The sequence below is a fragment of the Pseudorasbora parva genome, chromosome 9, assembly GCF_024679245.1.
Source record: "Pseudorasbora parva isolate DD20220531a chromosome 9, ASM2467924v1, whole genome shotgun sequence".
In the NCBI taxonomy this organism is placed as follows: Eukaryota; Metazoa; Chordata; class Actinopteri; order Cypriniformes; family Gobionidae; genus Pseudorasbora; species Pseudorasbora parva.
Window position 1 is genome coordinate 3,713,972 of NC_090180.1, and position 26,576 is coordinate 3,740,547.

Here is a 26,576-nt window from a genome sequence, read left to right on the forward strand (position 1 = left end):
TGGCATAAACAGAATGAGAACATGGATCCATCATGCCTTGTTACCACTGTGCAGGCTGCTGGTGGTGGTGTAATGGTGTGGGGGATGTTTTCTTGGCACACTTTCGGCCCCTTAGTGCCAATTGGGCATCCTTTAAATGCCACGGCCTACCTGAGCATTGTTTCTGACCATGTCCATCCCTTTATGACCACCATGTACCCATCCTCTATGATGGCTACTTCCAGCAGGATAATGCACCATGTCACAAAGCTTGAATCATTTCAAATTGGTTTCTTGGACATGACAATGAGTTGACTGTACTAAAATGGCCCCCACAGTCCCCAGATCTCAACCCAATAGAGCATCTTTGGGATGTGGTGGAACGGGAGCTTCGTGCCCTGGATGAGCATCCCACAAATCTCCATCAACTGCAAGATGCGATCCTATCAATATGGGTCAACATTTCTAAAGAATGCTTTCAGCAGCTTGTTGAATCAATGCCACGTAGAATTAAGGCAGTTCTGAAGGCGAAAGGGGGTCAAACACAGTATTAATGTGTGTTCCTAATAATCCTTTAGGTGAGTGTGTGTGTGTGTGTGTGTGTGTGTGTGTGTGTGTGTGTGTGTGTGTGTGTGTGTGTGTGTGTGTGTGTGTGTGTGTGTGTGTGTGTGTGTGTGTGTGTGTGTGTGTGTGTATGTATGTATGTATGTATGTATGTATGTATGTATATATATATGTGTATATATATATATATATATAAAGGTAAGTAATGGTATGTAAAAATGGTAAGTGAAAGAAATAAAAAAAATTGGGATTTCATGTGTTTTTACTGTCAGTTATATGACTGATCATGTCATAAAATTCCTCGTTAACAGAAATAACTCCACTTCAAACTGTCAGAACTAACACAGAACAGCTGAATAGCTATAAGTATTTCTAGATGAATAGAGGCCAGAGATGACAAAAGAAAGGTGTCCCTGCAGGCACAAGTGCACCAGCCCAAGAGGACATGATAAAGATCTGGTCTGGCCTGGACATTGCCGTTTCAGCTCCAGGCCAAGACAATAGGATGAGTAAATATGTGCCATCAGATAAACCCGTCTCTCCTGTTCCTCCACATTACAGACCCCATTGCAGGAATCTGAAGCTCTGAATATAAATGGAGCCCACCTGCTCACAAAACACCATCCGGCCACCAAGAAAACATTTGGATCATTTATTAAAGAGACATTTAAAGGGATAGTTCACCCAAAAGTGAAAATTCTGTCATCATTTACTTACCCCCACGTTGTTCCAAACCTGTATATAAAAAAATATTTGGAAGAATGTTTGTAACAAAGCAGAGAGAACTACCATTTCCCCCTTCTATGATAGTGAATGGTTGCTCTATCTGCTTGGTTACAAACATTTTTCCAAATGTCTTATTTTGTGTCCAGCAGAAAAAAGAAACTCATATAGGTTTGGAACAACATGAGGATAAGTAAATGATGATTTTTGGGTGAACTATCCCTTTAAGAGACAGAAATGTCATTCAGTTTGAAATGATCTAAATGTTTTGTAAAAGACAGCACTGTCATATTACAGTCTAATATAAGAACAAAGACCCTGCATGTAGAGAACTGTTTTACTGCCCGCTCTATGGTCTGGATGAAAGCTTGGACCCCTGCTGAGACAATGAGATTCTGATCTTTAACTCACACACATCAGCACCCATCCGTCCCCACTCTAATTATACAGAGAACAGCCATTCGAGAGGACAGTGACGTCCTCTGATCAGGACCTCCGTCATGTCATGCTGGACACACATATTTCTCTGTTTGCCATTTTAGTCGTTCCTTTACTGCAATAAATATTCTCCTAGGTGAGCTTTCTGCACTACATCTGTGGTCTAAGCCACACGGGTATTAGGACAATGTTGATTTAAATGGTAAGTACATATTTGGAACAATGACAAGACAAGCATATCAGATGATGTAGAAATGTTGTCAGTAGGCTGTAAGTTTATTTATCCTAAGAGATTTAAAGAGAGACAATCACACAGGAGCAACTTGGGATAAAATGCCTGGCTTAAGAGCCCAATGATGGCTTTATTTAGTATTAATACAATTAACATGAGTTATGTAATCAGATTACTTTTTCCCAAGTAACTAGTAAAGTAATGCATTTCTTGTACCAAATATCTGAGTTACTTTTTCAAATAAGTAATGCAAGTTTGTTTTCCCATTGACTGACACCTCTACTGTCCCTATGTTGAGAGAAATCGTCAGTAAGGTGCAGAGGCGTTGTGTGTGCGCGTAATAAATCTCAATTTATTAAGCAATGTCTTTGCTGCTGACATTCGGTGGCCAATTTAACCTTAATATACAAAAATTACATTAGTTAAACAAGCCAGCTCAGCCTAGATGAGAAAAAGTAACAGAAAAGTAATGTAACGCATTGCTTTCCATAAAAAGTATCTAAGTAATGCAATTAGCTACTTTTTTAGGGAGTATCACAATATTGTAACGCATTACTTTTATAAGTAGCTTTCCTAACACCGAATCATTCCTATTTTGAATTTGCTTAATTTAATTTTACGTTTTTGTCATTATGCAACGCACTATTTCAGTTAGCTGCCAAGACAACATTTCTTACATTCATTTAGTTTTTCCATCTAATATATTGCCAAAAGTTTTGGGACACCTGCCTTTACATTCACATGAACTTTAATGACATCCCATTCTCATGAGATCTGCTCGTTCTTTAACCACTTTTAAATCTTCTCTTAAAAACTTTTTTTCTGTAGCTTTTAATTCACTGTGATTTTGTGTCATGAATGTTGGGCTATATCCTTGTTTCTTTAACTTGTGTATTGTTCAGCACTTTGGTCAGCCATGTTTGCTGTTTTTAAATGTGCTATATAAATAAACCAAACTTGAAACTTGAAACTTAATCCGTAGGGTTTTATATGGAGTTGGCCCACCCTTTACAACTATAACAGCTTCAACTCTTTTGGGAAGGCTTTCCTCAAGGTTTAGGAGTGTGCTCATGGGAATTTTGACCATTCTTCTAGAAGCTCATTTGTGAGCTCAGGCACTGATGTTGGACGAGAAGGCCTGGCTCTCAGTTTTTGCCCTAATTCATCCCAAAGCTGTTCTATCGGGTTGAAGTCAGGACTCTGTGCAGGCCAGTCAAGTTCCTCCACACCAAACTCACTCATCCATTTCTTTATGGGCCGACGCTTTGTGCACTGGAGCGCAGTCATGTTGGGACAGGAAGGGGCCGTCCCCAAACTGCTCCGACAAAGTTGGGAGCATGAAATTCTCCAAAATGTCTTGGTATGCTAAAGCATTAAGAGTTCCTTTCACTGGAACTAAGGGGCCAAGCCCAACTTCTGAGAAACAACCCACACCATTATCCCCCTTCCACCAAACTTTACACTTGGCACAATGCAGTCAGGCAAGTCCCGTTCTCCTGGCAACCACTGAATCCAGACTCGTCCATGGGATCGCCAGACAGAGAAGCGTGATTGGTCACACAGAGAACACGTCTCACTGCTCTAGAGTTGCCGGCCCAGATCATTGTATTTTGAAGAATTTGGTATTTGGTATCCCACTTTTCTTCTGCTGGTGTAAATAGAACCGAAGTATGAAAGTGTGCATCAGTAAATCTGATTATAGAATAAACCTTGAATGCTATACCAACAAGGTGACTAAGTATACTACAAAGTGCCAACTGATCAGACGGAAGCAATGACATCTGCAATGAAACGAAAGCTGTAAACCCTGTTAGACTGACTCCAAACTTCAGCCTCATCTGAGGTTCAGCACATGTTCTAACGCCTGAGCGTTTGTTTGTGTTGAACCGGCCCCAATGCAAACAGTAGCCTTTGATGACACTGACACTGGGCTCTGATTATTAACTGTACATACGATGAGACAGGAAGTACAGGAAGTAAGTGCAAGTAAAGGAGAGGCTGAGGACTGTTGATGGTTTAATGAAATCTAAAGGTCTTCCCCAAAGCGGAAAAGGAGGGCTCTGCTAGTCATCATGGCTGGACAATATATCAGCCTCTCCCACTGTAGAAGAGAAGCCTGGGACAGCTAACATTATCTTGCTGGCTATAGATGAGGTTTTTGTAAACGACTTAAAAGTTTCAAATGTTTATGTAATATTTGCATAATATTAAGCTAATAAATTAAAAACTTTGAAAAGTAAAATTTACTAAGATTTTCTTTTGCACACATATTTTTTTAAGTAATTTTCAATCTAAATCCGACAAACCTAAGGACAGACAGTCAAATGCAGAAACACACACATGCTCACACACAACAAACACACATAAAATATCGGATCTGTTTTTTTCACCCCCACACAAACACTCATTGACCATTCCGATATCAAATCTAAGAAGACCAACAAAGTAGCATTAATCTGGGTCTTGGTACATTTCAGATCAGCATCTAGGGGAGATATAAAGTAAAGTTTGGGTATTTTTCTTCCTTCCACCAGGAAATTTGTGGCATTTAAGCAATTGGCTGTCTACCTTCCTCCTTTCCCACCTTTCACACTCTGCCTATTCACATCAAACAGTCCTGGATATGGGAAAGCGGGGACCATGTTGAAGGGGAAAACCCCAGCGTCTCTGTCCCCCTCAATGGAGCCACGGAAGCCCCAGCGAGGGAGCGGTGGTTCAGGCCATGACCACTAACAGGCCCCCTGCTGCAAGACTGCGTAGGACTGAGTTAAGGATCTGGCGGTTAACTGATGGAGACGCGGCTCACGGAAGTAGACTGGTTCCCCTAGCGGACACAGAGGAAGCACCTCATGCCCCAATGCCTATTAAAGCCAATTAGGGAGAGCTTGAATGTGGGCCAGTCTGGCCCCTGTTATAATGTTCAGTTTAAGAGAATCATCAGTTAGGATGTTCTGCTAATGTGGTTGCTACTGTAAATAAATATCATTAAACAGGACTGCATTTGGCTATAAAGAGTATTTAGACTATTAAAGGAATGGTATACGTAAGAAATGTATTTCAATTAATCATAAAATGGCCCTGATATGTCACTAGACATTAAGAAATCATGTTCATTTCAGATACTTCTATCACTGACAACAGTACTCCGGCCAGGATATTGTTTTTTTAAAAGTTGTTGTTGCAGCCCTCAACTGATGTTGATGATGACATGCTGTGTTTAAGCCTGAAGCTCCGCCCTCCACCTATCGACCAATCACGAAATCAGTAGTGTTTCGGCCTCCAGGTTGCCAGATCTGCTCTGGTTACCACAGCTGCAGATCTACAAACATTCCTGCTGATCCTACAGCCAATCTGGCAACCTCGAGTCAGGGGGAGGGGGAGGGGGATACACCTGCAGTACCAGTTTTGGCCACAATCTTACAAACACTTCCTTTAAGTAAAGGGATATTTCACCCAAAACTGAATACTCTGTCAAGTTGTTCCAAGCCTCTATAGCCCTATTCGTACGGTAATAGTTTCTTGTGGGGTCATAAGGTATTTTCATCATTGACAGGGGCTAGTCTGTGATTTTATTGCCGTCCGAATCCAGAATATCCTTGTTTTTCTCCCACCACTTGCGGATGAATGGCCTACTGTTTTTAGACAAACACAAGGTCGTGTGGTGATTCGGACGGTTTTCAAGAAGAGATCGCTTCAAAATTCACTGTTTCTATCCTTTTTGACCCCTGCAGAGCACCGTACGTTTGTCTTCGCTGTCATTCGGATGCATTTTAAAGATCTAGCCTACACTTTTATTACTGAAATGCTGGCAAGTGTTTAGAAGAGCAATATATTTCATCACCGCTCAAAACATAAAAAGAAGAAAAGCACGTAAACATTTAAAATGGGCCGTTATTACAGAAGAGATTATATGTTAAATTAACCACAGCTTTATGATCACCTCATGTGAATAAGAGGCTGTGTTCACTTATTTCTGCTCATGATACCCTTTATTTTGAGATAAAATACAAGACAGAAAACCATTTTAACTATAATGTGCATCTATATGTCTTCCTATTTTTAAACAGATTTAAATAATTACATAATAATTAGGATATTATTATCCTAATATTAAATTAAATATGCATTTATTCTTATTATAGCAAGCATATGACATTTAATTTCCAGCATATAATCATGTTATTGAGCACGTGAGCAGCGTTCCCGATCACAAAACTCGCTCCTCCTCCGGGAATAAATCACCATCCCAACGCACGCGTTTATCACTGAGGTGGATGCACATTTACTTTATCAGACGTCCACGTGAGAAACAATCACCGTCTGGATAGGGCTTAACACAAAAGATATTTTGAAGAATATGGGTAACCAAACAATTGATGAACCCCATTTAGATCCAAAGAATGAAAAAATACATTTTTAATGTTTATATATATATATATATATAATCTGAAATCTTATATATATATATACAATCTGAAATGTTTGTTTTTATAGTCATTGTCTAGTCTTGACAAAAGAACATGAAAGACTCAGTGGAGATGGTATGTTCATTGCTCACAATTGTCAATACATTCCCTCACATCATAATTGATATGATTCACGTTGTGGGAACCTCAACAAAAGCAAGATTAACAGAAAGATGGGTGGAATTCCAACAATGAGTCAGAGTCATTTCAGGTTCACCCACACAACCAATAAACTCTCTGTGGTATCAGCCCATCATCTGTTCTTCACTGACAGATTGAAATTTCTCTGGGCAAAATTCTCATACAAGGTTCAACAGCACACAAATATTGTGACAGAAAGATGAAAACACACGCTGGGACTACAGTGATTAGTTTATTAATTCATTTTCTAAACCATTGACACGTGTCATAAAATCTCAGACATAAAGAGAAACTTCTGAAGGACTGAAATTTGGCAGCTGTGCAAACCGTGAGTCACGCTCATCACTCGCACTGTCCCAAACTGAACTCTGAACGTGGATATAAGATCAGGAAATTCAACACCTCTTCATCGGATTAGAGGATTCATCAATCAACTTCACAACACTGAACACAACTGACCTGAGGAGATATGGGTCAACACTTTAATTATAACGCAGTTCAACAAGGACATTCACAACACGCGCTCTCTCATCTCATAGCCACTCGTTTTGTGCGTTCATCTCTTTAATTAGCCTAATTACCAAAAAAATACAACCCTGATTTACACTTTCCACTTGTGCAAAATAAAGGAAATCAGTTTAGCACTACGGCTAGACATTACAGGTGAACATTTGAACAATATATTTCCCCCAGTTGATTAAGACATCTGCTTTGTATTGCAAGATTTCTGATATGCTATGTTCAAATATGAGTTGCAAGCGAGGCATTATCTAATTAAATATGCCCTAATTTGCACACATTTCCAGAACAGAAATCTGAACATTGGAAAAAGCCAGGTTTTATACAGAGGAGATATTGGAAATCTTTTTTTATTACTTAAAATCAGAACATACTGTTGACAGCCAGAAAAAAACACGAAGAAAAAAAAAAAAACACACACACCATGTTTTTATGAATAAAATGTCATATAAACCAGGTGAATGAACCTTCAGAAGATAGGAATAAAACTATGTAAGTGCTACTGAAGTGTCGATTTCTGGCTCAGTGGATGTGAAAAAATATACGCTACCAGTCAGAAGTGTGGAAACTGTACTATTTTGATTGTTATTGAAAGAAGTATTTCACCAAGGCTGCATTTATTTGATTTGATTTTGTTTTATTTTTTTTACTTTCTAATCATCAAAGAATCCTAAAAAAATGTTTAACACAACTGGTTTCAACATATCCTCACATTAGAATGATTTCTGAAGGATCATGTGACACTGAAGACTGGAGTAATGATGCTGAAAATTCAGCTTTTGATTACAGTAATAAATACATTTTTAAAATATATTCAAATATAAAACAGTTATTTTACATTTCAATAATATTTCACAATATTACAGCTTTTTTTGTATTTCGAATAACATAACTGCAGCCTTGGTGAGTAGAGGAGACTTCTTTCAAAAACAATAAAAATAGAACAGATTCCACACTTTTGACTCGTAATGTATATTTTGAGAAAATTTAATTGAAAAAAAAGGCCTTTGTATTGTAATAGAAATAATACAGATTTAATTTTCTGTTGGCCCAGTTTGCCAGAAGTTCAAGCTTGAACTTGCCCCCGGTAAAATATATTGATTATCTGTTTTGCTATTACACTATATATTTTAAATAATTTTTTTAATCAATAACAAAATTGTATTTTTGAAATGTTGGTAGCATATTAGAAATAAATATATGTATTACATTCAATATATTATATATATTGAATATGAATCTATTGATATATTATTAGGGCCGGGACTTTAACGCGTTAATTAAGATTAATTAATTACGGGACTTTAACGCGTTAATTAATTACACACACACAACAAAAAAAAAAATTAACCACTTATTTTTGCACCGCGGAACGTTTATCAATGAATGAGTTTCGACGGACAGATTATACTGGAACACCAACTAGCGTTCACGAGTCACGACAACAACAAACCATAGTGAACATGAACGAAGAAGCTGATGAGACTGCTTTGCTTGGCCCCGTGGATGGGAAATTTAGTTTTTAAAAAGCGAAAGGATGGAAGCGTCGACAAGAGCATGGTTGTGTGGAAGCTATACAACAAGGATTTCGCGTATCACCACAGCACATCAAGCCTAAAATATCACAAATATGCTTTTGCTACACTTAATGGCAAACATTGCGCTGGTCTGCTCTATGGGTCTGCTGGACTGAAATAAATAAACAATATTTGGTTGATTAAGCTTATGTATTCAGTCATTATTCAATGGTATACTAAAAATCCATGTGAAAAATTACTTCTCATTGTTCTCAGGTCAAATATATGCAATTAAAATGTGATTAATTTCGATTAAATAATTACAAAGCCTCTAATTAATTAGATTTTTTTTTTAATCAAGTCCCCCCTACATATATATATATATATATATATATATATTTACCACAAATCATTTATTAGGTTTTTAATTTGCAATAGCAGCTGGAAATTAAGCAACTATAATTTAACTCTGTGACAGTTATAAGTTCATCAACCCTTCTGGGGGAAGCAGCATGATGATTTGCTTATAATCTTCAACTCATCCTAACTGATGCTTCCAGGACGATGGAAATGCTGTAAAGGTTTGCAGTATCTGATGCCTATCAAACACTGATATTATAAAATATTATGCACAGAAAACATGTGGTGCACACAAATCACATTCATAATGTTAAATACCTTGTAGTTACAAATAAATCTAAGAAAACTCAGGAGAGGTATGTGTACTGGCAGAGAGCCAAAATGCTTCCCATCCCCACAACCTGTGCTTAATGTGCTGTCAGCGCAAACACACTTTTACATGCACTATACATGTCATCTGCCCTGACAGTGTAATCTGCTGGGATTGTAATGATGAGCTGTTAAGAGACTGAATGGATCAGGACACAATTTCAGAGAAGAAATAATACCCATACAGTGAAAATGACAGGTGGAAAGGGTCATTTAAAGACTCGAGTGAGAGCTTTCACTGATCACACAAACATGAGGTTACACAGCGATATCTCTGGCAAGACTAAACAAGTTCAAAGACACACTTTTCCACACTGCAGTGGATTCTGCGGCTGTGCATGGGCAGAGGTGACCCAATTAAACGGATCTATTTTGAATGAACTAAATTAAATTGTGTATACTCTAAAAAATTCTGGGTAAAAAACAATTTAACCCAGCAATTTGGTTGTTTTAACCCAGCGATTGGCTTGTCTTAAGCAAGTATTTAACCCAACTGCAGGGTTAAAACAACCCAATCGCTGGGTTAGTCCATATTTGACCCAACATTGGGTTAAAACCAAAAACCCAACATTTTTAGAGTGTAAATAATTTAAAAAATCATTTAATTAAGTAAAGGTAAAGAATACATTTTTGAGTGATTTATTTCTGTGAATCCAGTTAATGCAGCACCTCTAAATATTTAAAGCTACACTGTGTAACTTTTTTAGTTTATTCTTAGCTAAAAACACTTAGTTTTTTTAAAAATATATGTGCTCCTTAATGTATATTTACTTCTTTCGAGTAATAAAGTATTGTCGTAAGTTTATAATATGCCATTGAAAATACATTCGGGTGAGGGTTCGAATGCCGGTCGCCATGTTTCCCCTCCATCTTGAAAGTACATTAGCCAAAGAGGGACATACCCGTAAATTCAAGCTTCACCTTTCGCGTTTTAACACTCGATGGCACCGTGTCGAATGTGAAGAGGGGGATTGCCATGTTAATCTTGGACTAAATCGGCCACCGTAGTAGTTAAAACGAAATCAGAATTGAGAAGAACTGAAACTAATATTCACAGGATGGTCATATACCTTTACACCGCTAGATGGGGGAAAATATCACACAGTCTAGCTTTAAATAATAATACATTTTCAATATTATTAATAATAATTTATTAAAAATAATGCATTAAAAATAAATGACAAATAAATAAATCCAATCGCCATGCACTGGCAATAGTTTAAAAAAATGTGATTAGTGCATTACCAGTAAAAATAACATATTCTTATTTTCTTGTTGCTATAAATTAACATCATGAGCTCTATCACACACTCAGCACAATGCAACGCCGGGCGCGACACAAGTGCGTTCTGCTAGGTTCAGCCTGACCGTTTTCATGTTTTCATGCATCTGTTCACTCATCAGTGTGTGTGTGTGTGTGTGTGTGTGTCTGTTCACCCATCAGTGTGTGCGTGTGTGTGTGTGTGTGTGTGTGTGTGTGTGTGTCTGTCTGTGTCTGTTCACCCATCAGTGTGTGTGTGTGTGTGTGTGTGTGTGTGTGTGTGTGTGTGTGTGTGTGTGTGTGTGTGTGTGTGTGTGTGTGTGTGTCTGTCTGTCTGTCTGTCTGTGTCTGTTCACCCATCAGTGTGTGTGTGTGTGTGTGTGTGTGTGTGTGTGTGTGTGTGTTTGTCTGTTCACCCATGGGCGTCTGGTCTAAACCAGGTGTGTTCAGGAGCATTGCTATTTTAAAGCTCCACTGTGTGATATTTTCCCCCATCTAGCGGTGTAAAGGTATATGACCATCCAGTAAATATTAGTTTCTGTTCCTCTCAATTCTGATTTCGTTTTAACTCCTACAGTGGCTGATTTAGTCCAAGATTAACATGGCAATCCTCCTCTTCATATTCGACACGGTGCCATCGAGTGTTAAAATGCGAAAGGCGAAGCTTGAATTTACGGGTATGTCCCTCTATGGCTAATGTACTTTCAAGATGGAGGGGCAATGCATTTCCAATGACATATTATAAACTTACGAGAATACTTTATTACTTGAAATAAGTAAATTAACGAGCACATATATTTTTGAAAGAACCAAGTGTTTTTAGCTAAGAATAAACTAAAAAAGTTACACAGTGTAGCTTTAAAGACACTGAAAACCACTGACCATTGACCAACACAAACCTGATAAAGTCAAAACCACAGTATTTTTTTGTGCTATTTAAAGGGTGTGTTAGTAATATGAGCCTATAGGTGATGCACAACGCACACACACTCTGATTATTACACACACAGGGACACGCAGCAGCACACACACTTTTAAATATTAAAAATAAAAGGATTCCTCTCTGGAGAAGCGTTCAGTCTTTCCGCTCACATGTAAATGAATCCGCCGGTGCGAGCACAACTGGCTTTTAAAGGGAATGGGAGACTCTGATTGGTTTATTGTTACACCTAAAACACACCCATGACTCATTAAGAGACGACGGACGACCTTTCTGGACTCTCTTCCCTCTAATTGGTATTTTCTACATTAAATTACTGCTCCTTTGCATAAAGGTAAATGTTCTTTGACAGTCGCGGTCATTAATTATTGGGTTTTCATGTGCTATTAAAGTGAGATACGAGTAAGGTTAGGTTAGACTGGGTTTGGTGGTTTGGTTAGGTTTAACGGTGGGTAGGGGAAGGGTCAATAGTGTAATTATAGATTTTATTTATATTTTATAGTAATTACATGCAGGTATTTTTAATACAGTAAGCACAATGTAAAAGCCAATATATGCACTGTATCAAATGATTCATTTAAAAGACACTTAAGCCCCGTTTCCACTCCAGGAACTTTACCGAGGAACCAGGAACTTTGGGTGGTACTCGGTGTGTTTAGACCGCAGGAACCAGGGTCTAAATGAAGTTAAGGGTAAATATTTCCCCCTCCAAACGGCCCTGCTCGCGAGGTAGTACTTTTTCAAAGTTCAGGAACTTTCGAGGGCGGGACTTGGGCGCTGAACATGCTGATTGGTTATTCATTTTATTTCAACCGGCATTTTTAAAAGTCTTTTGCGAGGTTCGGTCTACGTTCAGTAAATATCAGTCTTGCTCTCTGTCTGATGGCGCGCGTTCGTCTCAGCCATCTCACGTGCAATGTCCATAATAGCTGATAATAATATACATTGTCATTTTAAATCTAGTTTTACAAGCTTTCTGAATATGCTGCATGCTGCTGAATCTGCATATAGTGCTCTTTTCTGTCGTTGTTAATTACCTCTTAGTAAACCTATACATAACCAGCAAAAGCAGCACAGCTTGAATCTCTTCCATACTCGTTTTTTTTTTTTCACGATGTAAACGACCTGACCGATTACTTTTAAGTGTGCGTCCTTACATGACGTGACAGCGCGCGCCGCGCTCATGTTGACGAGAGAGGAAAGTTAATTTTTCTGAGGGGTAAACTTTTTATTTCGTAAGTTATGAAGATAATGTTGGAATAATGACACAAAGTATATTGCCCCAGGCAGTTTTTACTTTAACTTTTTTTCTGAGATGATTACACTTTACAACAGATAAATAGCTATAAATAATACTGTATTAGTCCTGGTGGCCGTTAAGAGTTGCTATGGCTAACGTTAACACATTCTAGCTGCTGGAGAAAACAGCGTTGACATTTTTGATGCGGCAGACAAACTGCATGTCACAAAATGATTGCGATTGAAAGTCATCACATGTCAACACCAGATCGGTTTAGATAACGTCTCATATAAACAGTCAATGTAAATCATAGTCATGTAAATCTTTCAATCGGTACACGCAAAAATGATTACTGTTCGTCACTGACTTGGAGGAGCAGTCGCGTGCAGTCCTACATCTGATCACCGGACTAATCTGCCTAATCTTCACGGTACTTTAGATCGCGGTGGAAACGCAGACAGCTGCAGGTCTGGGGGGAGAAAAGTTCCTGTAAAAAAGATCCTGGTACAAATTGTTCCGGGTAATTTTGGTGGAAACGGGGCTATAATATAAAATGGGAATGTTGATCAAATTGCAAGACCAAATGTCTTCCATAGGTTTGCTTTTACAGCTCATTCTTCACAGAAAACTGGGGGAAACTGCAGGGCAGGCTCTAAACTGTCCGTCAGACAAACTCTCATGAAAGAGCTCTGAGCAAAAATGTACTTTGATGATGTTTTGGATGCTTTGGATGTGCTTTTTTCCATACAACTTTCCATTTTTATCAGTGTGCAAGTAGCACAGTAAATCTTCTTGCACCTGAAATTTAGCTGCATATCAATCACACCACCAGTGCTTCTAGCAAGAATATTCAAAAGTCACCTGAAAATAAACGTATTTGCGAGCCATGAGCAAAATCAATCGGCAGCTGAACAGAAGGCACACAGGCTAAAGAATGCGAGTTAATGAATCATTATTAACCGAATGTGAATCTGAATGGGGAAAAGAGATGGAGACCCAAGGGGCATGGAGGTATGTGGCTCTTCTCCAGCTCGTCTCCGGCATGGGCCACGGCACGTATCAAAGGCCCGGGGGATTGCAGACAACCAGCGGCTTCCAAAAGGAAAAGAGGAAACTCAGCGGATTAGCTTGTGTGCAACATCAAAGGCCTGAGATAGAAAGACAACTTCCACAAAAGATTTTCTATTTAGATGTTATTAGGCTAGTGGCACCAGCAGTACAGGACATTTGTCTTACAGTCACACGTCTTGAATGGGCAGTTTGGGCTGATTTTGTCTTCTGTTGCACTTGGCACCAAATGAAATCCTGCCATTGCTAATTATGACTGAAAACATCAAATGGAAATTATGTACGGTGTAGGCTCTTTGAATCTGATAGTGTTTGTTTGTGCTGGATTCTGATACGCATCTAGGCCGTTAGTTGTTAAAAGCCCTCTGCAATCTCCCCTCCAGCCGTGGCTCGCAATCATTACAGTTCATGAACTAATAAGTGAGCAGTTGATAAGACAGCGCGGTCGAGGACGTGACTGTGCAGCCCTGGGGAGTAGGCTTACTATCAAAATGGTCACAGACTGCGCAAAACGAAAACGTTGTTCAAACAAGCTGATGACTGGCAAGGCAAGTAACACATTTCATACCCAATAGCAATTCAAAAGTGCTTTACGTGGAAATTAATTAAAATAGTGATAGCATATGCATGATAAATAAGAATACCATGTGTAAGAATTAAAAATGCCTTATTCTGCATGGCCTTATTCTACATCCCTTAATCCGACCCAATACCTAAACTTAAACGCTACAAAAACTACCTTACTAACTATTAATAAGCAGTAAATTAGGAGTTTATTGAGGCAAAAGTTGTAGTTTGTATTGAATATGTTTTCCATATACAAAAGTATTACCATAATAATAATAAAAATGATAATTTAATTCGAGGTCTAATTATGAATACTGAGGCGGCTTGTATAATATGTACAGCACCCTCCAGTGGTCGCACCTAAAATAAATAAATAAATAAAGCACTAAGAAATGCATGATGTAAAAATGTCCGTTTTAAAATAATGGCATTATGTGTTATATACAAATAAAACATACTGAGGGACAGTAAACCGTTTAAGTGTTTTTTTCTGGTACTGAGTATCAGTAAAGCACATCATATGTACAATACCATTCAAAGGTATTTTCAACATTGATAATCATAAGAACTGTTTCTTGAGCACCAAATCAGCATATTAGAATAATTTCTGAAGGATCATGTGACACTGCTGTGACATTTCCAATTATACTAGAAATAAGTCTATGTTGATAATATTGTTTTTACTAATTTTTGTAGCCTTGGTGAGCATAAGAGACGTCTTTTAAAAGCTAAGTGTTATATTTCACGGGGGTCACTCTGCACTTGCTCCTGAAAACCATTAACCTATGTAACGGAATATCATTACATAAACCCGTTTCAAAAGGTGCACTTTCTTTTTCTAAAAGTATAAAGGCCTAATCCATGTTTTACATATTTGTGAACAGGATTTGAACATCACAACAACAACCTTCAACTTAAAATACCAAGAGACTGTTGGCATCTCAGGGTAATCTACTTGATGTGGCTTGCCTCACTGATAAAGGATAGTTCTCGTTTTAAGGACAGCATTGTTGACTAGTGTTTGGGCAAAGGATAAATCTGTCAGCACATCAGGACATTTTACACAGTGTCAGCACGGCTGTCGGGGTAAATAAATCAAGTTCCAGATAAGTGTGACTGATCAGTGAATCAGCGTCGCAACAGACCAGGTGAAATCTGTGCTTCGTCTTCGGCTGATGTCTTCAAAATGGATGCATCCAAAGCTTCATGGATTTATTTGAGGAAAACTGAGGTGAACTTTAAATGATGTGATGTTGGGATTTATCTCGAACGACAACAGAGCATCATAAATGTTCAACTGGTCACAAAGCATAAATAAAGATCTTTTACCACCTCATTGTTGATAATAGGCTGAATGAGTGAATAAGGCATAATTGTACCATAACAATCCCACAGTTCTTGGTAGTAAAAGGAACACCTGTTCCCCCCCAATGCATTGAAGGATACCACTCAACACAGTGTTTCTTCATCCTTCATAAGTTATCAACTGAAATTGATTTAAGCTTAAAGTGGTTGATATTTACACTGAATATAGCGTGTAATAACTGTATAAGTGTAAAATTATTAGTAAGTCTAGCAGCACTTCTTAAGAAGAGGAATGTTAATTGTGACTGCACATAGCACAACCTAAAGACATCTCAGCGTCACTTAAAAGTATGTGAAGCCCTCGAGCTCAATAGAGCTGATTGATCACCCCTGACAGCTTTTGATTTTTTTTAATCCCTCATAATGACTTGAATGCTTTGTTTAAGCTCCGTCATTCCAAAAAAATAAAAAATAAAAATATAAAAGCACAACAACTATCTGCTATAACAGGCACACGCATGATATGATATACAGTATGTGCACTTGTCATACACTATACTGCCAAAAGTTTTGGGACACCTGCCTTCACACATGAACTTTAATAATATCCCTTTCTTAATCTGTAGGGTTTAATATGGAGTTAGCCCACCCTTTCCTCAAGGTTTAGGAGTGTGTTTATGGGGATTTCTGCCCATTCTTCTAGAAGTGCATTTGTGAGGTCAGGCACTGATGTTGGACGAGAAGGCCTGGCTCTCAGTCTCCGCTCTAATTCATCCCAAAGCTGTTCTATCGGGTTGAGCTCAGGACTCTGTGCAGGCCAGTCAAGTTCCTCCACACCAAACTCGCTCATCCATGTCTTTATGGACCGACGCTTTGTGCACTGGAGCGCAGTCATGTTGGGACAGGAAGGGGCCGTCCCCAAACTGCTCCCACAAAGTTGAGAGCATGAAATTGTCCAAAATGTCTTGGTATGCTGAAGCATTAAGAGCTCCTTTCACTGGAACTAAGGGGCCAAGTCCAACCCCTGAAAAACAACCCCACACCATAACCCCCCTCCACCAAACTTTACACTTGACACAATGCAGTCAGGCAAGTACCGTTCTCCTGGCAACCGCTTTGCATCCCACGCTAATGTAAGGCTTGGATGAACTGCTCGGCCATGGAAACCCATTCCATGAAGCTATATTGGTTGATCAATAGATAGACAAAAAGACAGATAGATAAGGAAAGACAGATAGATAAGAAGACAGACAGATAAGGAGAGAGAGAGAGAGAGAGAGAGAGAGAGAGAGAGAGAGAGAGAGAGAGAGAGAGAGAGAGAGAGAGAGAGAGAGAAAGAAATATAATCTGGACAAGGGCCAGGTATGTGTCGGTGTGCGCCTGAGGAGCAGTGATTTCATTGATGAGACAGGTGCCCCTCTTGTTTTCAAGCTTCACTACATCATCTTTGCTGATAATTGCCCTCAAGTGCCTTCTCTGAGACATCCCTCTGTCAGCAGATCAACCCGAGCTTCACCCTCACTTCTGGACGAGTGTGCCACGAAACACACCGGTATGGCTTTCTGAACTGAAAGTTTTACCTAAATCTTTCATTTTACAGATTTCAGAACGGGTCAGATTGTCAGAGTCATCACCTAACATTCAGAATAATCAAGTATGTTATATGAAATGAATTACATATTTTGGCATAGTTTATGTATTTGCATCTATTTGATAGTATTTAAATGATCATACTTTCAAAAACATTCTTTAGATTCAGTAATTGTTAACTGTGAAAACAGTCGGTATATGAGAATGTTTTAATAAATAATAGATTGGATGATAAATATATAACCCTGATTATTGTGTATTCAAAACACATTTTGTTTATTTTTATTATCATATAAATCTCATTCCTTCTCGTTTCATTTATACATTGCTGACCGTCACATTTTATTTGTTTATGTTAAAACTATCTAACTCAAATAGATGAGAATATTTTGGGTGTAAATATTAAAATATATATATTTTTAAATAATTGCAAGCAAAATGTTTTTTGTTTTTTTTGCACTCTATAAGTACAAAAAATCCTGACAGATGCCTTTGTCTAAAATTCCTTTCCTGTCATAAACCCAACAACAGTTGACTGCCCACTGCTCCGGGTGTGTGTCCATGGTTTGCAGTGTGTGTGTGTGTGTGTGTGTGTGTGTGTGTGTGTGTGTGTGTGTGTGTGTGTGTGTGTGTGTGTGTGTGTGTGTTCACCACTCATTACTCCAAATGTGGGTGCACTAACTTTGATGGCTTAAATGGAGAAGACACATTCAATCTTGGCCTTCACATCACTCTCACTCTTCACTTTTAGCAGATATCACTGCTGCGCTTTGGCATTATGATCAATCTGCATTCTATGAAAGTTTAAAAGAAAGCTTTAACTGCAATGACAAGCCTCATTATGTAATATTGTTATGCAATGAGCAGAATCCATGCTTGCTATATAAAATAAAAAAAATTCACACACCTAGTTCTGGCAAAACATCAGGATTTACAGTTTCGAGCTATTATCTTGTCTAAATTATTATTCGTAAAACACTTAAATTTCCAAGAAACTAGAGCGACAAAAAAAAAACCTGTTTCTGTAGCTCAAACAGTAGCACTGCACTATAGCAACGCTAACGTCATGGGTTTGATTATCTCTAGGGAATAAAAATTTAGACCCCAATGTAAGCTTGAATAATAGCGTCTGCCAAATGTATACAGCACTTGTTTGCGGCCAGTCTTTGCTTTTATGTTCCATTGAACTTGAACTCTTTCACCACTAGTGTTTTTAAATAACTTGCCAGCTACTGCTAGAGTATTTTAAATACTTTTCCCTGTACTGTTTCCCCCCAGAATATTTTAATGAATGAATATCTGAACATACAATATATCAAAGAAAAAAACAGTCCCTCTGCTTTTAAACAAAAGACCTGTTTTAGTCTAGTCTCATGCTTTCTTTTTTGATCAACACTTGAATACGGGTGAAAATACATTAAAAAACATTTTGAGTGAAAGACTGAGAAAAATCAAGTTTTTGTGAAAGACTGACTCCAGATCAGATTCAGAGCGATGATCAAACACAGATGGAGTCGATCGAGTCCATCAACACCCCCAAAGCTTCACAGTCCTATCGGTCCACATTTCTTTCAGTAACATTAGGCAGTTTTGATTTATGAGCTGTTTAATGTTGGTGTTTGTTTACGCTTTTTACACATGCATTTGATTACATATGATATTACTTGTTTCTGCAACTTCTTCGCATGTGTTTTGATCAGAAGATTCACTACTTTTTCAGAAGATAACACTGAAACAGAAAATGATGTGCTTGACGGGGAAATGTTTTAACGTGTTAAATGCTTTAGTGTCAGAATGCACTAGGGGTTGCACCGATTAGTCAACCTTAATGCCCTGTCACGACGCTTTAAGCTTGACGTTGACAAGTCTCTGGCCTATAGAGGGCGCAACAGGATAAACAATTCCTGACACGCAGGCTCTGTTTTGAACATTTAAAAATGACAAATAAATGCATACTCCGTGAGCTCTCCACAAGACATGTTTGATTACCATCTGGATGCTCAAAACTGATCGGGAGAATGCGCGCTTATTGTACACGCAAGTTAATCACCGCGCTAAACATATGCTGCATCGCAACACACACACATACGTGAGTATGTGAACCAATAAATAGCCGATCGCACATCATGCGGAGATTGCGCGCGCCTCACACAAAACCATTCAGTAGCGCAGAAATGTATTATCAACACTGTTCTGTGATTTATCAACAAAATAGCTTAGAAACTGAAACGTTCTAGCATATATTTCTTGATAACTAAAACTCACAGCTTTATGGGAGGCCGTTTCAGCATAAAAACGTTCCAGCCTTACTCGTCGTAATTATATTTTTACTAGTAACAATTCAATTACAGAGCTCTATAATTGTATTATTACTAGTAACAATTATGATTATAGAGCTCTCTAATTCAATTGTTACTAGTAACAATTATGATTATAGGGCTCTCTAATTCAATTGTTACTAGTAACAATTGAATTACAGAGCTCTTCAAATGATTTATTACTAGTAAAAATACACATTAAGGATATGTGTAATTGCAGAGCTCTATAATTGAATTACAGAGCTCTCTAATTGAATTGTTACTAGTAAGAATTCAATTAGAGAGCTCTACAATCGTAATTGTTACTAGTAACAATTGAAATACAGAGCTCTATAAATAAAAATGAATGGAAGTCAATGGAGACATATGACTAGTAATAAATGAATTGCAGAGCTCTCTAATTGGAATTGTTACTAGTAACAATTGAATTAGAGAGCTCTGTAATCATAATTGTTACTAGTAACAATTGAATTAGAGAGCTCTATAATTGTAATTGTTACTAGTCAAAATTAAATTATAGAGCTCTATAATTGAATTGTTACTAGTAAAAATATAATTACGACGAGTAACGCTGGAACGTTTTTATGCTGAAACGGCCTCCCATACAGCTTCACTATTAGTAGAGAGACGCTGGCAGGTATAATTAATTCACACACAATCACTCACTAACTTACTAATGCCTTCATATACATGTAATCTTTATTGTGTTACTTTATCTGCATCTTATTTAGCCTAGAAATCTAGACGTACCCTAGCGGCAGCAAATTTAATTTGCCCACAAATGTCGTCTAGGCACTCTCAATAGCATTCTGAACTGTGTTCCTCAAAATCTGGACGGCCCAATCACATCATGTATAGAGTCGGCGGGAGGGGCCATAATGACGACGGCCGAGTTGCGTTTGCGTGCTTCTAGTAAACACAGAAACTGGCGAAAGGCGGCGGTCTTTCGAATCAGCTCTGACCGCGACTCTGGAAGACTTGGAGTTGAGCTTTTCTCTGAGAAAAGAACAAAGAGCGGGAAGATGTGTTCGTAGTTTAGCCGACCGGATACGGCGAATGTTTACTCAGTCAGCGAGCTCTGCTTCACCTTCGTTGCTCTGGTTGGTGTAGCGCTATCCTATCGCGTGCAGAGGGAGTTTGAAAGACAACTGTTTATCCGCCCCTCGGATTGAGCTGTCAATGGTGAGTTTCCAGACCAAACATCTTGATGTGGGTCTGGCTTGTCAGGCTACATCTTATTCAGAACGAGCAGAAATCTGTGAGAAATATAACGACCATAAGACAAAAGAACTGATACAAAAGCTGTTATGTAGGATCAATAACCTTATGGGCAGCGCTGTGTCATATGCCATATCAGCTGTGCTGTGCACAAGAAGACCCGATTTCGAGTTTCAGCTCATGGTTCAGGTTTATTTGATTTTTAATTAATGACGTCATCAGCGAGAGAGAGAGAGTAAAGTAAAGCGAGAGAGTAATGTGCAGTAGCATTCAGAATCTCCTCCGAGGATCCCCTAAAAGAAAGGAGATTTAGTATTTCTCCTCTGACAAGTATCTACATGCTGAAAGTGCCAGTCCTGGTTCCCTCATATCTGATCCTTATCTAGTGTTGTTCACACACACACACACACACACACACACACACACACACACACACACACACACACACACACACACACACACACACACACACACACACACACACACACACACACACACACCTTTTTTGACAGCTCCCTCACTTCACAAAACAAACCCACACTCAGTGTCTAACTCTAACTTTAGCTTAGAACTCTTTTTGTTTCATACAAGGCCGGAGGGCACAAATATGGAGCATGGTCCCGTTTAAGGCATGATCATGGGTCTTTACTGAAACATATTTACAGACATAATGGATATAGATCTTCTTCACCATAGTCTTATCTCTGAAGAGCAAGAGGCTTTGTGGGCTTTATAGAAAGAGGAAAGACTAATCTAGAAGGAAGCTTGAAAGGCCTCCAAGCTTGAACGCCACGCTCGAACAATGACAGAGCTCCTATGTCAAAGATACATAACTCTGACCAGAAGATATTAATGTACATAATGCTAACAGCCGTTCAAAGTTTGGGTCAGAAAGACTTTTTACTTCTTTTTTTGTTTGTTTTGTGAGAAATTAAAACTTTTATTCAGCAAGGAATACATTCAAACAAACTTTCAAGCATGCTATCCTTCAAAACTTCATATTCATTAAAGAATACAAAAAATAAACTATAACTGTTTTCAACATTGATCATCACCATAATAAAATTATTTCATGTGACGTTGAAGACTGTAATGGGTAACGGCTGGTAACGCCATTACCCAGCCATTGTATTTCAGCTGGTATTTCAGTCTTCAACGTCACATGAAATAATTTTATTATGGTAATGGCTGCTGAAAATATTGCTTTTCAACCGCAGGAATAAATGATATCTAAAATACGGCAGAACATTATGACCTAATATTGTGTTGGTCCCCCTTTTGCTGCCAAAACAGTCCTGACCCATCAAGGCATAGACTTGACCCCTGAAAGTGTGCTGTGGTATCTGGCACCAATATGTTAGCAGCAGATCCTTTAAGTCCTGCAAGTTGCAAGGTGGGGCCTCGATGGATCGGACTTGTTTGTTCAGCACATCCCACAGATGCTCGATTGGATTGAGATCTGGGGAATTTGGAGGCCAAGTCAACGCCTCAAACTCGTTATTGTGCTCCTCAAACCATTCCTGAAGCGTTTGTGCTTTGTGGCAGGAGCATTATCTGCTGGAAGAGCCACAGCCACCAGAATACCGTTTCCATGAAAGGCTGAACATGGTCTCAGCAATGCTTAGGTAGGTGGAGCGTGTCAAAGAAACATCCACATGGATGGAGGACCCAAGGTTTCCCAGCAGAACATTGTCCAAAGCATCACACTGCCTCCGCCGGCTCGCCTTCTTCCCATAGTGCATCTTGTTGCTCGTCTGTTTGATCGGACCACACGGGCCAGCCTTCGCTCCCCACGTGCATCAATGAGCCTTGGCCGGCCATGACCCTGTGGCCGGTTCTCCACTCCTCCTTCCTTGGAGCACTTTTGATAGATACTGACCACTGCAGACCGGGAACAGCCCACAAGAGCTGCAGTTTTGGAGATGCTCTGACCCAGTCGTCTAGCCGTCACAATTTGGCCCTTGTCAAACTCGCTCAATTCCTTACGCTTGCCCATTTCTCCTGCTTCTAACACATCAACTGTGAGGACAAAATGTTCACTTGCTGCCTAATATATCCCACCCACTAACAGGAGCCGTGATGAAGAGATCATTTTATGCCTGATCGGTGTATATTACAATGGTAGACAGTTATTGCAATAATATTTCACATACTTATTACTGTACCTTTACCAAAAATATATTTTTTTAATCTTACCAACTCTAAATATTAAAATATGCAAATGTCAATTTAAAATTAGTTCAAGTTCAACATAAAAAAAAATATCTACCCGCTTTTGTGTGTTCTGTGTATTGTTTTCAATTATTTTTTACATATTTTTTGATTAACTTATCATTAATCAAATAAAGCTTTCATATACCTGTAGCTTCAGAAGACTTGAAATATAGCATTTAAATTAGTTTAAAGGTAGTTTTTGTGGAGCTTGACAGCCATCTGTAGGTCCCCGTCTGCTTATGTTAAATGATAAATGAGCAACTTTAGCTAAATTTAAACTATCCATTTAAATTTAGTTTGTTTGTCCATAAAAAAAACACACAAAAAACACTTGTTTGTGTAATGTGCACGATTAACTGAGACTTCTTACAGCTCTTACAGGTTGTTGGCCTTGTCTGTTTCGTTGCATCTATTGCTTTCCCCTTTTTTGTAAGTCACTTTGGATAAAAGCGTCTGCTAAATGATTAAATGTAACTTTGGCATTCTTTTCTGCACTTGCTTTCTGCCGAACTAGAGCAACAAACCGGGTTTCATTCGAGTAGATGATGTCAAAATATAATTTCTTACAGGTAAACTATCCCTCTAAGTAGTTTAAACAGAAATCCGGATACACAATGCAGATAATCTGTGTATTCAACCTCTCTCATGAAAGGAAATGACTTTTGATTTCAATGTGAGACGTGTATAAGCTGTCATAATGGTACACTAAAGCAATCAACTTTATCTTTGTTTTTGCAGATGCCGTGATAAAAGTCGAGCAGAGAAAGTAAAGGAACAATGATGTGGATGTGGTTTTATCTCTTCTTGTTCTCAATGGAAGCGGCAGATGAGCCAAACCTGTCCTGCAGGACGAGAGCCTCAAGAGAGCCGTTTGATGTTCTCTCAATAAGCCAGTTCTCCCTTTTGTCCCGATCTCTTTCTTCTCTTTCTCTGTCACTCCTCTCTCTTGTTCATACACATTTTCCCAATCCCCCCCCCATTTTACTCCACTCACACACAGTTCATCATATACACACACATATGCTTATTAGTTCTTGAACATCTAGCCCAGAGAACAAGCATTTCCAGGCCGGGACATGCAAAAACACTTTGCACATGAACTACATCCTCCCCGTCAGTCCTGTTTACTGTCGCCATGTCTCAGCCCATCATGCAGGAGCAATGGAGTTGACATGCAGGAAGTAAACAGAATGCCTGAGCTCCAGAATACAATAATCAATCCCACACCTGCACCAAACCACACATGCGAACGAGTCCGCGGGCAATTGAAATGATTTTTAGAGATATGTTCTTTTTTTTAATGGCATACATTTTGTTTAGCCTGCTCCTCACTGATGAAATTATACATCCATGTGCCATAATCACAGAGGAAACATGAATAGCTTTTTGAAACCTCTTCTTTGTGCCTGCCAACAAAAGGCATTGTCCGCCACAAAGCCTGCTCTCCTGACAGTAAGATCTGGTGAAAGCAAAAAGACAGCCATATCAAATATGCTGTTAACTCTGCGCATGTCAAGCCGAGGTCACTGGAGCCAACGTTACCTGTGTAAATCACCACACAATGGCCCGCAATCCCAGTATTCAACAGGTGACATAAAGGACCTTTGGGAAGTATAGTTTCCACTGGTCCTATTCTGCAACAAAAGCTTTCTTAAACATCACTGCCTGAGGACAAATCATACGACACTCTGAAACAGGAAATCTCTAAATCGCCCATTGTCCGACACCACATCAAAATCCTCCGGCTGGGGGAGGGCCAAGCTTCAGACTTCTTTGACAGAGGATATAGAAGGACTTTAAAAGAGCACGGCTAAGAAAAAATATCCATCGCACTTGAACGAATGCCAGCCGGTGCGTTTAGAATTGGCATCATCTTTTTGTTCCACCAGTTGTTTGCTGGTACAAACATAGCCACGAGGGGATTCAGACGTATTATTTATAGTGTCTATTCATATTTTCAATCAGATTTTAATAATTAATTTAGTCAAAAGTTTTTGTAATTTTAGTATATGCGCATTTGTCATTTTTATGAATTAGTTTTGTTTTATATTACTATTCAGATTTAGTTCATTGTATTTGTTCTAGTTATTTTAATACTTTTCATTAATGTTTTTTAAGTTTAAGTGTTTCATTAAATATATTATATTTTATTTTATCTTTCTTATTAGCGACTGATGCACACACGCACGCGCAGATTTTGGATATTGCCATCTCTGTGTCCCCATAACGTATATTTTTTCTAATATATATAAAATATTAGAAAAAATGTATATATATATATATATATATATATATATATATATATATATATATATATATATATATATATACATAAAATATATATGTTTTATTTTTGTATATATTTTTTTTTTTTGCAGTTATTACAAATCTACTGTAAGCTAAAAATATACATGATGATACAGCTGTAAAGTTTTGGCTTAACAATGATGTTAAATATATACCTTCTGTCTGTGAGTGTAATAATGACTTAGTCAAATATATTTCCTGAGGCTTTACACGCATGTACACATTTTAAAACTGCCATTAAAAGACAGACAAGGAAAGGAAAGGAAAGGAAATAAGGGAATTTGCAGAGGTTTTTTTTTGTTTGTTTCAGGTCAGAGTTGTTTGTTTTTTTCTTGACAATTACAAGGCAATGGGGGGGGGGGGAGTTTGAGTTCATAAAAAGTGACTAATTTGCTTTACTGTACTGGAGAGAGAGAGAGAGAGAGAGAGAGAGAGAGAGAGAGAGAGAGAGAGAGAGAGAGAGAGAGAGAGAGAGAGAGAGAGAGAGAGAGAGAGAGAGAGAGAGAGAGAGAGAGAGAGAGAGAGAGATCATCTCTTTGTCATGGGAAAATGAAGAACATGTCTGTGGTCTAACATCCTGGTAGATGAAGAAACTCCAGCATTTTCATATCCAGAACCGCTTCAATATTTACACTGGAGAGTTAATAGGAAGAGCGATAAGGTCTGTTTGCACTCGTGGGATGTTTACATTCACAGTAAGAGACATGTTACATGGACCACAAAAAATGCAAAGGGAATGACATGCCTTTATGTCCCGACATAAAGTCAACTGTGACATGAATGAGAGCGGGATTACACTAACCTGTCTCTGTGTTTTCTCTCCCCTAGATGTACTTTAAAACCTAGTGAGTCAAATCGTCACTCGTCTTCCTCTTTTGTAGAGCTGATAACCGTCTGCAATTAAAAGAAGGAAAGTTTAGCATCATGAATGGCACAGACAAAATTCTTAAATCCTAAAATTTGTGGTTATTTAAGGGAAAATATAAAAGTGGCAGTCAGTTAGACTACAGAATACAGTGGATTTGGCGGATTTAAAACCAGTCTTTCCAACCCCCTGTTTGCACAGGTGAGTCACGGCCGCCTCGGGCCGTCATACTCTGCCTTGTCTTTATAAGACAGAGAGGACGATAGAAAGAAAAGAGAAAGAAAGGAGCATAATAACATCTCAGCCTGCTGCTCCTGTTCTACGCAAGCACTACCTTTATAGATTGCGTTCATATGCAAAACAACCACAACAACA

The 26,576-nt window shown here is 38.5% G+C and overlaps 1 long non-coding RNA gene across 1 annotated transcript in view; it reads right to left on the minus strand.

Moving 5' to 3' along the window:
* The window catches only part of LOC137089420 (uncharacterized), a 60,309-nt gene extending 34,077 nt beyond the window's left edge, over nt 1–26,232 (minus strand). Inside the window, exon 1 of the long non-coding RNA XR_010907680.1 lies at nt 26,139–26,232. This is a non-coding gene — a long non-coding RNA (uncharacterized lncRNA). The remainder of the gene's footprint in view (nt 1–26,138) is intronic.
* Nucleotides 26,233–26,576: the final 344 nt, after the last annotated feature.